This window comes from Falco biarmicus, chromosome 6 (assembly GCF_023638135.1).
Source record: "Falco biarmicus isolate bFalBia1 chromosome 6, bFalBia1.pri, whole genome shotgun sequence".
Classification (NCBI taxonomy): domain Eukaryota; kingdom Metazoa; phylum Chordata; class Aves; order Falconiformes; family Falconidae; genus Falco; species Falco biarmicus.
Genome location: NC_079293.1, coordinates 76,872,057 through 76,884,338, shown reverse-complemented (window position 1 = coordinate 76,884,338; position 12,282 = coordinate 76,872,057). Strand labels below are relative to the sequence as shown.

Here is a 12,282-nt window from a genome sequence, read left to right as displayed (position 1 = left end):
GAAAGACTCTGCACCAAGACATCATTTCTGTGTTGTTAGAGCCTTCTGGCTGGAGCAGTCTAATCAGAGAGGTTACTGGCTATAGAGGTGCAATGCAGGATGCTGCCAAAATTCTGTGACCATTGTAGGAAGTAGGTAGGAACAAAAGCATGTGCAGACTTTATGTTGATTAATAATCATCGTCGGTGGGGCCTTCTATCCAGGTCTTGCAACAGTGCTAGCAAGGTCAGTTAAAAATGACCTAGGACCATTGTTTGCTGGTAGAGATCATGGTTTTGGTTTGCTCCGGTGGTTATCTTGGTTGAGATCAATCCTCAAGCGTTACTTCAGATAATATATACAATTACTAGCATAAGTTCCCTTGTTTGAGTGTGGAAACTCCCAACCTCATTTGTGGAAGCCATGGTTTTGAATAGTGTACAACAAACTAACATTATTTAAGCTATAGTGTCAGTTAGGGCACTTAATTGGAAAGGCTGAGGGAGTCAGTGCCTGCGAAAAGGACTCCTCTAAATAGGTTTTTTTTCAAGTGATTTGACTCAGATCAGTCAGGAACAAAACTCTGCTGCTTACTTAAGGGTGTGCCAATGGTGTCGGCTTCCAAGAGGAGCATTAATACATGTGCAAAATGACTATTACAGACTGAAGGTCTTGGTCACAACCGGATTATGCAACACAAACTTCTATCTGCAAGATCACAGTGCTACCTAATTCTGTTTCTCTAGGTCTTTAATTTCCAGGCATTGGAATTGCCTTAAAACCATTTTGGCACAGAATACATCATTATTTTCATATTGTGCTAGTCTGCTCTCCTGCTTTCATCCATATGAGCCAGGAGTGAATAAGAGTTGGCAACTTCATACTCGACTATTACATTGCAGAGCACACTTTAATCAGCACCCTAATAAATAGCATACCCAATTAATTGGGACATTTGCCAGCAAGCCAATTCACTCCCCTACACTTCAGCGGCTATAAATGATGGATAAATAGCATGCTTGCTGTTGTCTGCGAGCATATTTGTTGTAATTAAGAGGTATGATTTGGTGTTCACTGGCATGCATTTCTGCAGTAGCACTCTGCTCATTTTTGAGTAGGCTCCCTGTTCCAGCGCAGTTGCTAAAAATAAATAAAGGACAGATTTCCCTTTCAGTATTTGCTTTCAATCAGTGTAGTGCTTTTGTATTAAGAAAATAATGAATGTTATCTATGTATTTCTGTGTATTACTTTCCTATATGGTTTTGACAATAAAGGTGAAAATTTAATTAGCATGTTTCTGTTTTAATTAGTATAGCAAACAGGACTTTGCCATACTGTGGGATATTTTATAATAAAGGGAGGGGTTTCTGCTGCAGCTTTCTAAGGCTACCTTTTTCACCAGGGGTTGCATGGTGGTTTGCTTTAAAGTGCTGTTTCTTGAGGGAGTTCCACAGAAGTATGATCCATTTTCTGGTACATGCTGTGATTTACTGTATGCATGTGACACTTTTTCTTATTTGGAGACTCTCTGCCAAAGAATTAAATAAAATTGAACACAGCAAACCTTTCTAATCCCTGCATTCCTCACAGACTGCTTTAGTAGAGACTGAAAAAAAATATTGAAAGTAAATGAATATGAAAAGGGAAATGGTACTGGGGAAATCTCAACAAGGGATCTTTAAAAACCAGGATGGCTATGGATCAGCAAAGGGTAGAAACATTCATGTAATTAAAGGAGAACCTCATTTGTGGGCTATCTGAAAAGAATTGTCCGTGTTGGCATTTACTTCGACTTTTTGGCAGGAGGGAAAGAAACCGCCCTGTACCACTGCATACGGTTTCTTATTAGTTGTGGCTTCTGCAGAGGCTCCATCTCTTCTTTGGAGCATGGAGGATTTCTTTCATTACATAATCTGGATATTTTTTTTTTTTATAATAGGCTAATTTTTTTCTCTTGTGTGTGCAAATTCTCTTTGCACCAATGCTTCTATACTGAAGATATTTTGCCAAAGGAATGCAAGCATCTAGAGTAACAATGGTTCATTTTCCTTTAATGACTTTGTCGACAGGATGGAGACATTTTTGTGGTGTGATGAATTCACTCGGTCTCCCGTTGCGTTTTCTCCACATGCTTTGGAAACTCTCTCTCCCTCTTTCTCTGAGAATTGTGGCTATCCACTCCAGCAAGAGCTTCATTACTTTATATTCATTGTATTTAAATGACACCCCAGTGGTACTGACCTCCTGGGATGATTGAAGTAAATTATATGCTATGTAGGGGAAAATAAAATCTTTTTCTGACTTTTTATGTTCTGCAGAGAAATAAAAAGTGAAAACAAATGACAGAGAAAATCAGGCCTATTCAAAGTGAAACTGTGTAAGCATTATGGTTTGAGCAGACTCCAGTTTGTAAAAGTGCTGAGACAGTTTATAATGACCTTATGGTCTGAAAGGTGACCTGAAAAGGGAAAATAATGTTGTATGTGCCCTTTTTTGGTTCTGTATAATGCATAAAAAAACCTCAATCAGTTTTTTTCCTTCTCTGTGAAGTATAGTAAGAATTCAGACTCAAGTAGGGAGCAGCCACTGCACTTTTACCAGCTACACAAAGCCACAGTAGTAGAAGGGACATTGTGTTTCTCGGTCCTCTTTCCTCCTGTCTTCTAGCAAATTTTTTTGTATTGATTTAAGCTTTCATAGCCAGTAAGTATCTGTCTTGCTCAATTATTCTGCCAGGAGTTATCACCTACAGAAGTCTCAACAGGGGGAATGTTCTTTCATCAGCCCAGCTCATCATCAGGCAGTTAACTTCAATCACTTCTGAACTGATAACCTCTCACTGCAGGCAAAAGGGTTTTGCATAGCAGCAAAATTTGTCGGAAAATGTTCTGTCAGTGCTTTTTCAGGCACTTACTAAGTCACATTGCCTCTATCCAAGCTCCTGGAAGTTATGCAGTTCACGCTGGACATGCTCAACCATGTTACCCCAGTATTTCCCTTATTAAAATTACTATATCGATTTGGCATATTAATTTCTCTATTTTCTATGTTTTCATAATGGTCTGTCCTACAAATTCTGATATATGTAAACACATGCGTGGTACGTATCATCAAAATGTTAGCAATATGCTGCCTTTCCTTCCTCGGTTTAACGGGAGGTTTTGGCATATCACAGAAGTTGGCTAAAAACTTGAGTCACCTCAAGGAAGACCCCAGTACCTTTCATAACTTGACAGAATACTTTGATTCGCCCTTTGGCCAAGAAAATGCTTATCAATAATAATCCTGCTTTGGCTGGGGTTGCCCAGGTGTTTTAAAATGTGTAACAGCAAGGAACAGTTCAGGCCACCTTCCTTGCAGCAATAACTAGACTTTTCTGTGCATGCAAGAATCAGAGCACCAGGCCTGTGATTCTCAAGGATATTATCTTAGCTGTTTGGTGTTTTGCCCTGTTGCTGTCAGTACTTGGGCTGGTATCGGCTTTACTTTCAAAATCGTAAGCCAGAGCAGACGGGAAAGAGGCTGGCAGCAAGCAGCAGAATTGCCTCGCCTTTCTGAAGCTGGTGTGGGAGGTGGGAATGGGAAGGAAGCAACACAGAGAGGACTGCTAGGGTGTTTATGAGAGGCAGTAAGAAGGATGGGGAGTGAATGGTAGCAAAAAAAAAAAAAAAAAAAAAAGGTAGCAGAAGGAAGGGAGAAGGAAGGGAAAAAGGCAGAAAATAAGATGACTTTCTAATAAGCTGGATTCCAGCTGGCCCCTGAGTGTTAAGATCATTGCGGTGGTTGCCAGAGCTTCCTCCTTCCTCCTCTTATCTCTCTCTCAAAAAAGAAGTAAAACACTAAGATGTACATAAAATTACAAAGCCTCTAAGCTGTCAGTTTCTTAGAATGAATCCTAGTAGAAAAAATATGGATCCTGTTCAGTGTGCAGGCAGGAATTTGAATTAAAGATGAGAAGGGCAAAGCAAAAGACAGACTAACTCTGGAAGTTACACACCCTGCAAACTTTCAAGAAAGGCAAGATTTTTTGTAGCGAAGAAAGCATGAACAGTTACTCCATTTACCTCTGTTTGTTACATTTATTAATTCCAGTTTTTACCACTGTACAAATCAGCCTGTCTCCTAACAAACCTGTGTGTGTACTTGCAGATGAGTGGTATGACTGAACTGAACTCACAAAAATCTACAATTAGGAGGTGTCAAAGCAAGAAAATGTTGAAAGAAGAAGGGAAGGGCTAAAAGAAGAAATAAAAGGTAGGTTAAATGCTCCAGCCCCGCTAATCATGCCTGTCATAATGAACCTGTTGAGCTGGCAGGACGCAGAAATCAGAGGGAAAACGCAGGCCCTGCTCATAGATGGGAGGTATTTACCCACCCCGACGCATTTAACCACCTCAGCACAGAACAGGCAATTTCAGATGGAAGAGACCTACAAGGACCATCTGGTCCAACTGCACAGCCACTTCAGGGCTGGCCAAAAGTTGGCCAAATGCCTCTTAAACACTGACAGGCTTGGGGCACCCACCCACCTCTCTAGGAAGCCCGTTCAGCGTTGGATCACTCTCTAGGTAAAGAAATGCTTCCTAACGATCGGTCTAAACCGCCCCCAGTGTAGCTTTGAACTATTAATTGTATGGTTGAGGTAGTACAAATTGCCGTGCGGTAGTAAGAATCCACCGGCATTTCCAAGGTCAAGAATAAGGGGAAGACGCTATACGATTTTCAGCCGCCGCCTCAGCGCTGTCGGTGCAGAGGGCGAGCTGGTAGCTGCCCTGAGGCCCAGCCACCTGCGCTAGCGCCCACGACCCCCTCCTCTCCCCACACCCTCCCCGGCTGTAGCACTCGGAACAGCCCTAACGCCTCTTATCGCCACCCGCCAGCAACGCCCGGGCGCTGAGGGGGACAGCCGGCGCCCACGGCCGCCCGCGCCCTTCCCTCAGCCGCCGGGCAGCACCTGCGCGCGACAGCGGCGGCGGCGGGGAGGAAGCGGCGGGCGGCCCCGCCCCGCGCTGGCTCCACCCCTCGCCCTGGGAGGCCGCGGCTGCCACACAGCAGATGGAGGCGGCGGCGCGCCGCGGCCGCTGTGTGGCGGAACCGGCCCCTCCCCGCCGCGGGCGGCGCCATTTTACCCCCCCTCGCAGCCTGCGCGCCTCGGCGTTGGAGCTGCGGCTGCCGTGGCGGCGGCGGGGGGGAGAGACAGAGCGAGAGGCCGCCGTTTCGCCTCCCCCTCGTTTCTTGCCTCGGTCCAGGCACGCGTGGAGGGGAAGGGACGAGGTTCAGTTCCTGCCCCTCGCTTTTCCCCTTTCGGATAAGCCGCACACGGGGTGTGTGTGTGTGGGGGGGAACCTGGGCACCACCGAGCCAGGCTGCTCCTACCCTCCCTCCCTCTTCCTTCCTTCCTCCCCTGCACATCTCAGCCGCCTCCTCCTCATCCATCCATCCATCCATCCATCCACCCGTCCCCGGGGGTGAGCCTTTTGAGTGAGTCACCAGCGAGGGCACGCAATTAAGACAATATATCGCTGTTAACTAAGGCTGCTCGGTTTTTTTGGGGCCTTCAGAAATAATTAACCTCGCGGGTTCCAGTCGGCGGTACCTGTGAGGCGCCGCTTGGCGGGAGGGGCCGGGGGGGGTGCCTGTGGGCGCGGGGGGTTCTAGCTCCATCTGTCTCGGTGGTTTTGCCGCCCCGGGGGTCGCGCCGGCCGGGGGCGAGCGGTGGCCGCGGGGGTGCGTGGCCGGCTTCCCCCCGCCACCCAAAGCGGGCTCCGCTCCGCTGCCGGAGCCCAGATGCGGAGGAGCGGCCCTGCCTTGCACCAGGCAGCCGTGCTGCTTGGGACCCGGCCGCCGGCTGGCCCCCGGCTCGGCAGCCCCCTGGCCGGGCGGTTTTGGGGGGAAGCCCAAGACCCGGGGCTGGGAGGTTGCAGCGAGCCGCTCTTCCCATGTTTTGCTCTTGTGTTGGTTTGCTCGTGCCCTGCGCTGGTGTTACACGTGTTGGACCCAGCCCTGTCTGTGGTGTTGCCTTGCTACTAATGCTGAAGGTTGTTTTGAGAACTTTTATTTGATGGTAGGTTTAAAATCATGTGATGTAGACCAGGCTTTGGCCTGCAGTATGCTGTGTGCTGTTGGGTGTTGTTAATTTCTGCTTGTTGCTCTGATGCTGTGAAATGTCAGTGGTTTGCACTTTTTCTCTGGAGAAAGTGGATTTTACACATTTTGCACAAACAGGCTTGGTGTCTTATTAATAGGAATCCTGGAATATTCCTTGTAGAAACTTTTAATCCTTACGGAAATTACTGGCAAATGGTAAAAACCTAGGAATAACAGCTTATTAACAAATAAAACCCTAGGAATAGTGCAGAATACTTCTCTGTGTAGGCTTCAAGTGGTTTTGCCACTTACTAACTCTGTTTTTATACATTCTATGTAGAGATCAACTGCTTAGAAGTTCCTAGAAGTTATACAAATGAATGCTTTGCGGTCTATGAATGCAAAGCACAATATACATGCAAAATGCTTATTACTGTGTATGAGAAGGGGAGGTAGGAACCTGATGTTGTGGACAACCAAGTTTGCTGTATGGCATCACTATTAATGATTTATTGCGAGACATTTGATTTCCTAAGTGAATCTGTTTCAAGGTTTGCAGTGGTGTTGGTGATGTGCTTAAATTTTTTTTTTTGAGGCCTTTGATCTAACTCCCACATCATTCTCTATCTTGGTACAGGCCTCTCTCCCTTTGGCTTACAACGCTGCACCCTGTACAGCACTAACTTACTTGGCAGTGTGCAGTGCACCCTCCCTTTCTCCCTTTTTGCCTATCTTTTTTCATTGTTGGCCACACCCAAGTGGCATGGAAGGCAGCATCAGTCTTTCTGTTAACTTTGGTGGACTTTGCACAGCCTCTGATTTGCATGTTACCTACAGGCAAATCAGATTTTACTTTGATTCCTTTTTGTCCTGTGTATTGTTACTGTAGTAGATGGGGATGCTGATGTTAAAAGTAGCATTTCAACTGTAGCAGCATTCATTTATGGTTTTCTGAAAGCCCCGTCTCTGAGTCGTTGGAAAATATTACTTTTCATTTAGATAAAGAAATTCTTAGCAGTGATGGTTCTGAAGAAAATCTTGAGGTCTAACCAGAATGTGCAAAAAGACAGAAGGAAAAAATCATGTCTCTGAGAAATAAACAAGAAATCTTTCGATGCTTTACTGGCATTTTACTCATGATTTTCAATTATATGGATTTGGAAACATTGCTTAAGATTTAACAGGATTCAGTAGCCTTTAGATTATTTGCTAAGCCTCTGAGTGTCATAACCAACTGAATTACTCTCATGGGCTCAGTTCTGAATAACATAGAATGGAGCTGTCTGAAACTTGATTAGTCAATTAGTAACTTGTCAGCATAAGCAAGCTGTAATTTAGTAAGCTACAAGTGTTTTAAGAATTACTTACATATAATAGTCTAGAGCAACACTGAACATTGTTCATGTTGTTATTGCTGTTCTGATGTGATGCCCTCAAGCAATGAGACCAGCTAGACAGTGTATTTCTAGGTCATTATTGCAAGGGTGTTTTAAGGCATGAGGCCAAACCCAAGCAGTGTAATTATACTGTAGAAACTACTGGAGTTGACGCTCTCGTTGAAATTGTGAAATATCCAAATGTGTAGACAAAGTATATAAAGAAAAGGAAACTAGTTAGGCCTATGTTCTCATGGAACCAGGCAGTAGTGACTCAGTTATGAGCCTATCTGAAGCTGATCAGAAAACTGCATGTCAAATGCATTGAAAATGATATTTATTAGATCTGTAATCTGTGTTTCAGGTACTTGACATTCATAGTGCTACATGTAATCACTATTCATTTGAAGTAATCTTAGTAAGTATGCATTTGCAAGCTAGCACAGAATAAATTTATATTTATAAATAATTGTTGGCTTTTCTTTACCACTGTATTTTGCATATGTTTGAAGCTTTACCTTTCATTACAATCAGATATTCACAGAGTCGACTGCAAAGTTTCTAGTTCACACAGCTGTTTAAACTGTTACAGGAGAAGGAATAGTAATGGTAAAAAGAGACCAAGAGGTTGTATGAAGGAGATGATTTTAAGCACCTAGGTATTGGTGCAATTCTTGCTAGCATCTCTCAGGTAAACCATAAGAATTTCCAATATGGCTCTCCAGTATTAAGTACTTTTAAAAATTGTGCTTAAGTAGCAAAGAGAAACGTGTGTTTTCAAGTAAACAAGAATGCGTTTTAGCAGGAACCTATTGGACGTTACCCGTGACCGTGAGATCCCTGAAAGGGGTTGGTGTCTTAGATGTTACTGACTTACTGTTAGACCTACTTCTTAAGAGCTAGTTTGCATGGGTGTAATGTATATCAAAGCTGTGACTGTTTTTTCTGTAGTTTTCCTTGTGTTAGGTGGTATGCAAATAAGCAGCAATGGAGGTAGATGTTTTCTGCTCTAGAGAATTTAGACATGATGGCAAGCAGCGATTTCAGAAAGGAGAGGAACAGTTCAACAACAAGAATTGGAGAAAATTCTTACACTCTCAGCTATGTATCTGGCTAATTTCTTGATTAGGAATTTTTGTTACAGACATCGGTACCCTAATTTGAAGGCAACAAATGGGGCAAAGTAGGAAATGCCTGGTATGCTAGAATGTTCGGTTGAGGTCAGGGTGGAATTATGTTATGGGATGGTCTTAATTGTATTTCAGATAGTGAACTAAACATAGTCCAGGGTGATGTGAAAGGAGGAGGACTGATGTAATCAGCGTGATAGGTTGGGAAGATAATCCTATCCTGAAAGGAGCTGAACAGATGAAGGCAGGTGAAAGTCTAGAAAGTATAGTTTAAAGCTAATGCTAAGAAGAGGGCAAATTTGGTTGTGCTTTACAGAGAATCAAACTGCATTTAGTTAAGGCTTAAATTTTAAATTACTTTAGATAGAATGAGAGGTACATGGGAACTATGATGACTAACGGATTTGCTGGTTGGCAAATAAGTGCTAAAGCATACTGGCAGAACTAACTTGACACCAGCATATTCATATAAGAATGTTTTACTCTTCAGAAAAAGCAAAATACTGAGTAAGTTACAGTTTGGGGTCTGTTCATCTTTGCATACTGGAGTTGAGTATGTGAATTCCTAATTACTTGAAGCGAATGTGCTACGTTGCACATCTATACAATTATTAAATAACTGGTATGGAAGATTCAGAATACTACTAAAATAAAGTGCTTTTTAAAAATAACTGCTAGTGCAAACAAAGTTTTGGTTACAGGACTCATTCTGGAAACTTTGCTGTTAGTTACAGGTTGTCTAGCCTATAGGCTGTTTTGTTAATGTGTTTTAAGGAAGGAGGAAGAAATTAATTGGTGCTTAATTTGTACTGCCACTACCAAATGTGGCATGGAGTTCTGCAAAAAGTGCTGCACGTTCAGAGAGAGGAGGGCATGTATATTAGATTCCTTTTCCCTGCTCTCTTGGTTAAAAATAAATCACTTCTGGGGAAGGACAGAGCTCTGATTAGACTCCAGTTAGAAACTCTGAGAGAAGTGTTTGTAAACATCTCCAGATGTGGAGGCCTACCTCACATGTAAGATTATGCTGTATGTTTCTCAGTCTCAAATAAAATAGTCATATCTGTGTATTAATAGCCTTGCAGTAATCCAGACCATTCTGTGGTCTGTTTCAGAAGCTTAAATAACTGTCATGTTTAACTTCTGGATGGGCATATAATACCTTGAAGTGCGAGGACATGCAGAGTCATTTCCAGTAAAATACAGCGGTTGTTATGCAGAATAGAGTCAGAAGGCTGTGCTTTAGTGCGTAGCTGGTTAGTGACTTTTCTTTCCCTGCAAAGTCAGTGAGTTGTGCTTGTTTACTGCTTTCATTTAAGGTCTTGAGTAAAATTAATGCACAAATATACCTTCTTAGGAGATACAATAATCCTTAATGTTCATTTCTGTATCTCTAGGGGTGTCTAACGGGGCAGTTTTAAAGATAAAATCAGTAAGATGCATTTTATTCTTTGGATCAAAGTCTGTACCTACATGTATTTGAAAACTTGTTTTACCCTTTGTTATCAGACTTGCATGTTTCTTCTGTAACTTCTAAATGGGAATGAATGACTGAAATACCTTATAAATGGAGAGGGGTAAATGATGCTCAGTTGTATTCCTTATATTCGTGTGGGCTTTCCAAGCATGTTTCTTTCCAAGAAAGAGTGTCATGGTTGAAGATGAGATGCTTATTTATCTGGGTGGTGAAAGCTGGTCGGTGCAGTGGCAGCTATAAATGAGTATTTCTTTCTGGTATTCACTTTAAAGTAAAACTGTCCTAAGCATCTAGTTTATCAGGTAATAAATGGAAGCAGCAGTAGCAGATGTAATGTGTTATCCTTAGCATGAATAGTGCATGCATTCCACTTCGTGATACTTTGTTAATTAATTAAAAAATGAAAGAAAGCTGAGATTACATCCCTAGCTTTGAACAATATTACTGTGTGCAGACTGTACGCAGATGTGTCACTGCCTGCTTACAGATTGCTTCTTATCCTGGATTGGGTCTGGCTGTTACTTGAGAGTTTGTGCCTTTTCTTTATCTGCTTAGCTTTTAAGAGGCTATGTTTAGGCAATATGGAAGATACTCATCTTACTGCTTATAAGAAAAGCCATTTCATAATTGTTAGACAAGAAGCTGTTTTTATTTTTTTTTGGCCTGAACAGGTTAAAGGACAACAAAGGAGTTTCATTATATATTTTGAATCATTAATTTGTCATAAAATCTAAGTTATCTATGCATTGTGCTTATCTGAGGCCCTTTAAAGTGTTTCTAGTTCCAGCGTGCTTGAACAGCTCAGGAAAACTTAAGGACTTCATACTTTGTTTTAATTTTCAGTTATTCCATGCTACTGAGGAAGTGGGTGATCAGCAAAACAATATGTGTACTCTAGTATTCAGTTATGGGTTATTGTTTTTTTTAAACTTTTTAAATAATTTTGAGCATAAACTTAGAAACCCAGCCTTGCATGTATTTGACAGGGTTTATGGTTGTGTTTTTGTTCTTTAAAAGAAATGCACTAACAAAAATCTGTTTCCTGTAGTTAATCAAGTTATATATCCAATGCTAGAAGACTGTTACCTTATACTCTTGTCTGCTGGTGAGGCCACGCATGTAGTATACTTAGTGGTAACAGACTAGTTAATCTAATTACTCTGCAGTAGAGGGTGTGAAACAAAAGCATTCATTTTAATTTTGTGTTAATTCGTAGATATCTTGGCTTTTATTTCCTTCCTGTTTTGTTTGGATTTATATAAATGAAAATGTCAGTCTTTAAATCTTTGCATGGTTTCAGGTTATATGCAAAATGTATTTATGAAAGCAAGAAAAGAGGACTGATGCAGTAACCACATTAGATGTATGTTTGAATTAAGTCATCACAGTAAATTCTACTGTAGTGTATTATTTAATTTAAAATTTATGCAGGGACACTGCTGTTTTGTTTTTTTTCTCTCCTAATTTACACTTTCTTTGGACTATAACAGAGATGACAGATAAAATCTGTGAGGATCCACTTTTCTTTTAACTGACCCAGTTTAGACGTGTCTTTTTTTTTTTTTTTCTTCTGTGAAATGAAAGCTGTAGTAATATTAATGTTTGCTGTTCCTGATTGAGTTTAGATCCAGCTATTAAGCAGATATATTGGAGAACTGCTCTGTGGTGACAGATCTGGCTGCACCTTTCTGCTAGATCCTCGTGACATTTTGGCAGCGGTGGCTGGTGAAAGTATTTGAGTAGAATTTCGAAAGACTGAGTAGTTGACTGTGTGTATGTGTATATATATTTATTTTAAGAGTCCTTATGTATGTCCCAAATGATATGAAGTGGCTTGGAGATTTGCTGCTGTACAGTTACTGGCTAAATGTGTAGCCTGTATATTAAATTTAAGTCTTAAGAGCAGTAGAATTTCAATTTTTATACATCTTTCAGCTGGAGCTTGGCTAAATAGATAGGTTATGCAGATCACCCACTGATTGTACAAACATGAGTGTGAGTCAGTATTGCTTGGTAATCTCGGAGTGGATATGGATATGAGATGAAAGTCTGCCCAGGTATCTTACTTTGGTGAGAAGGATGGGCCTAATCTCGATGAGAAATGACTTACAACTAGTTTCCCTCAACTGAGAACTCTTTTGTTCTGATTCATATGGAACAAGTACTGTTTTCTGTTGTGCCTAATGCAAAAGACATTAGGTTACAGAAGATGCTTTTAGATATTTATATTAA

The 12,282-nt window shown here is 41.7% G+C and overlaps 1 protein-coding gene across 4 annotated transcripts in view; it reads left to right on the top strand.

Annotated features, from left to right (window-relative positions):
- Window positions 1-5,100: 5,100 nt before the first annotated feature.
- Window positions 5,101-12,282, top strand: part of SUPT3H (SPT3 homolog, SAGA and STAGA complex component) — a 277,886-nt gene continuing 270,704 nt past the window's right edge. The window contains exon 1 of one of the 4 annotated variants that reach the window (XM_056343021.1): window positions 5,101-5,448. The gene's annotated coding sequence lies outside the window, so the exon portion shown is untranslated. Of the gene's footprint in view, window positions 5,462-12,282 lie in introns of all 4 variants that reach the window. The other 3 variants (XM_056343018.1, XM_056343020.1, XM_056343022.1) reach the window with 3 other exon arrangements.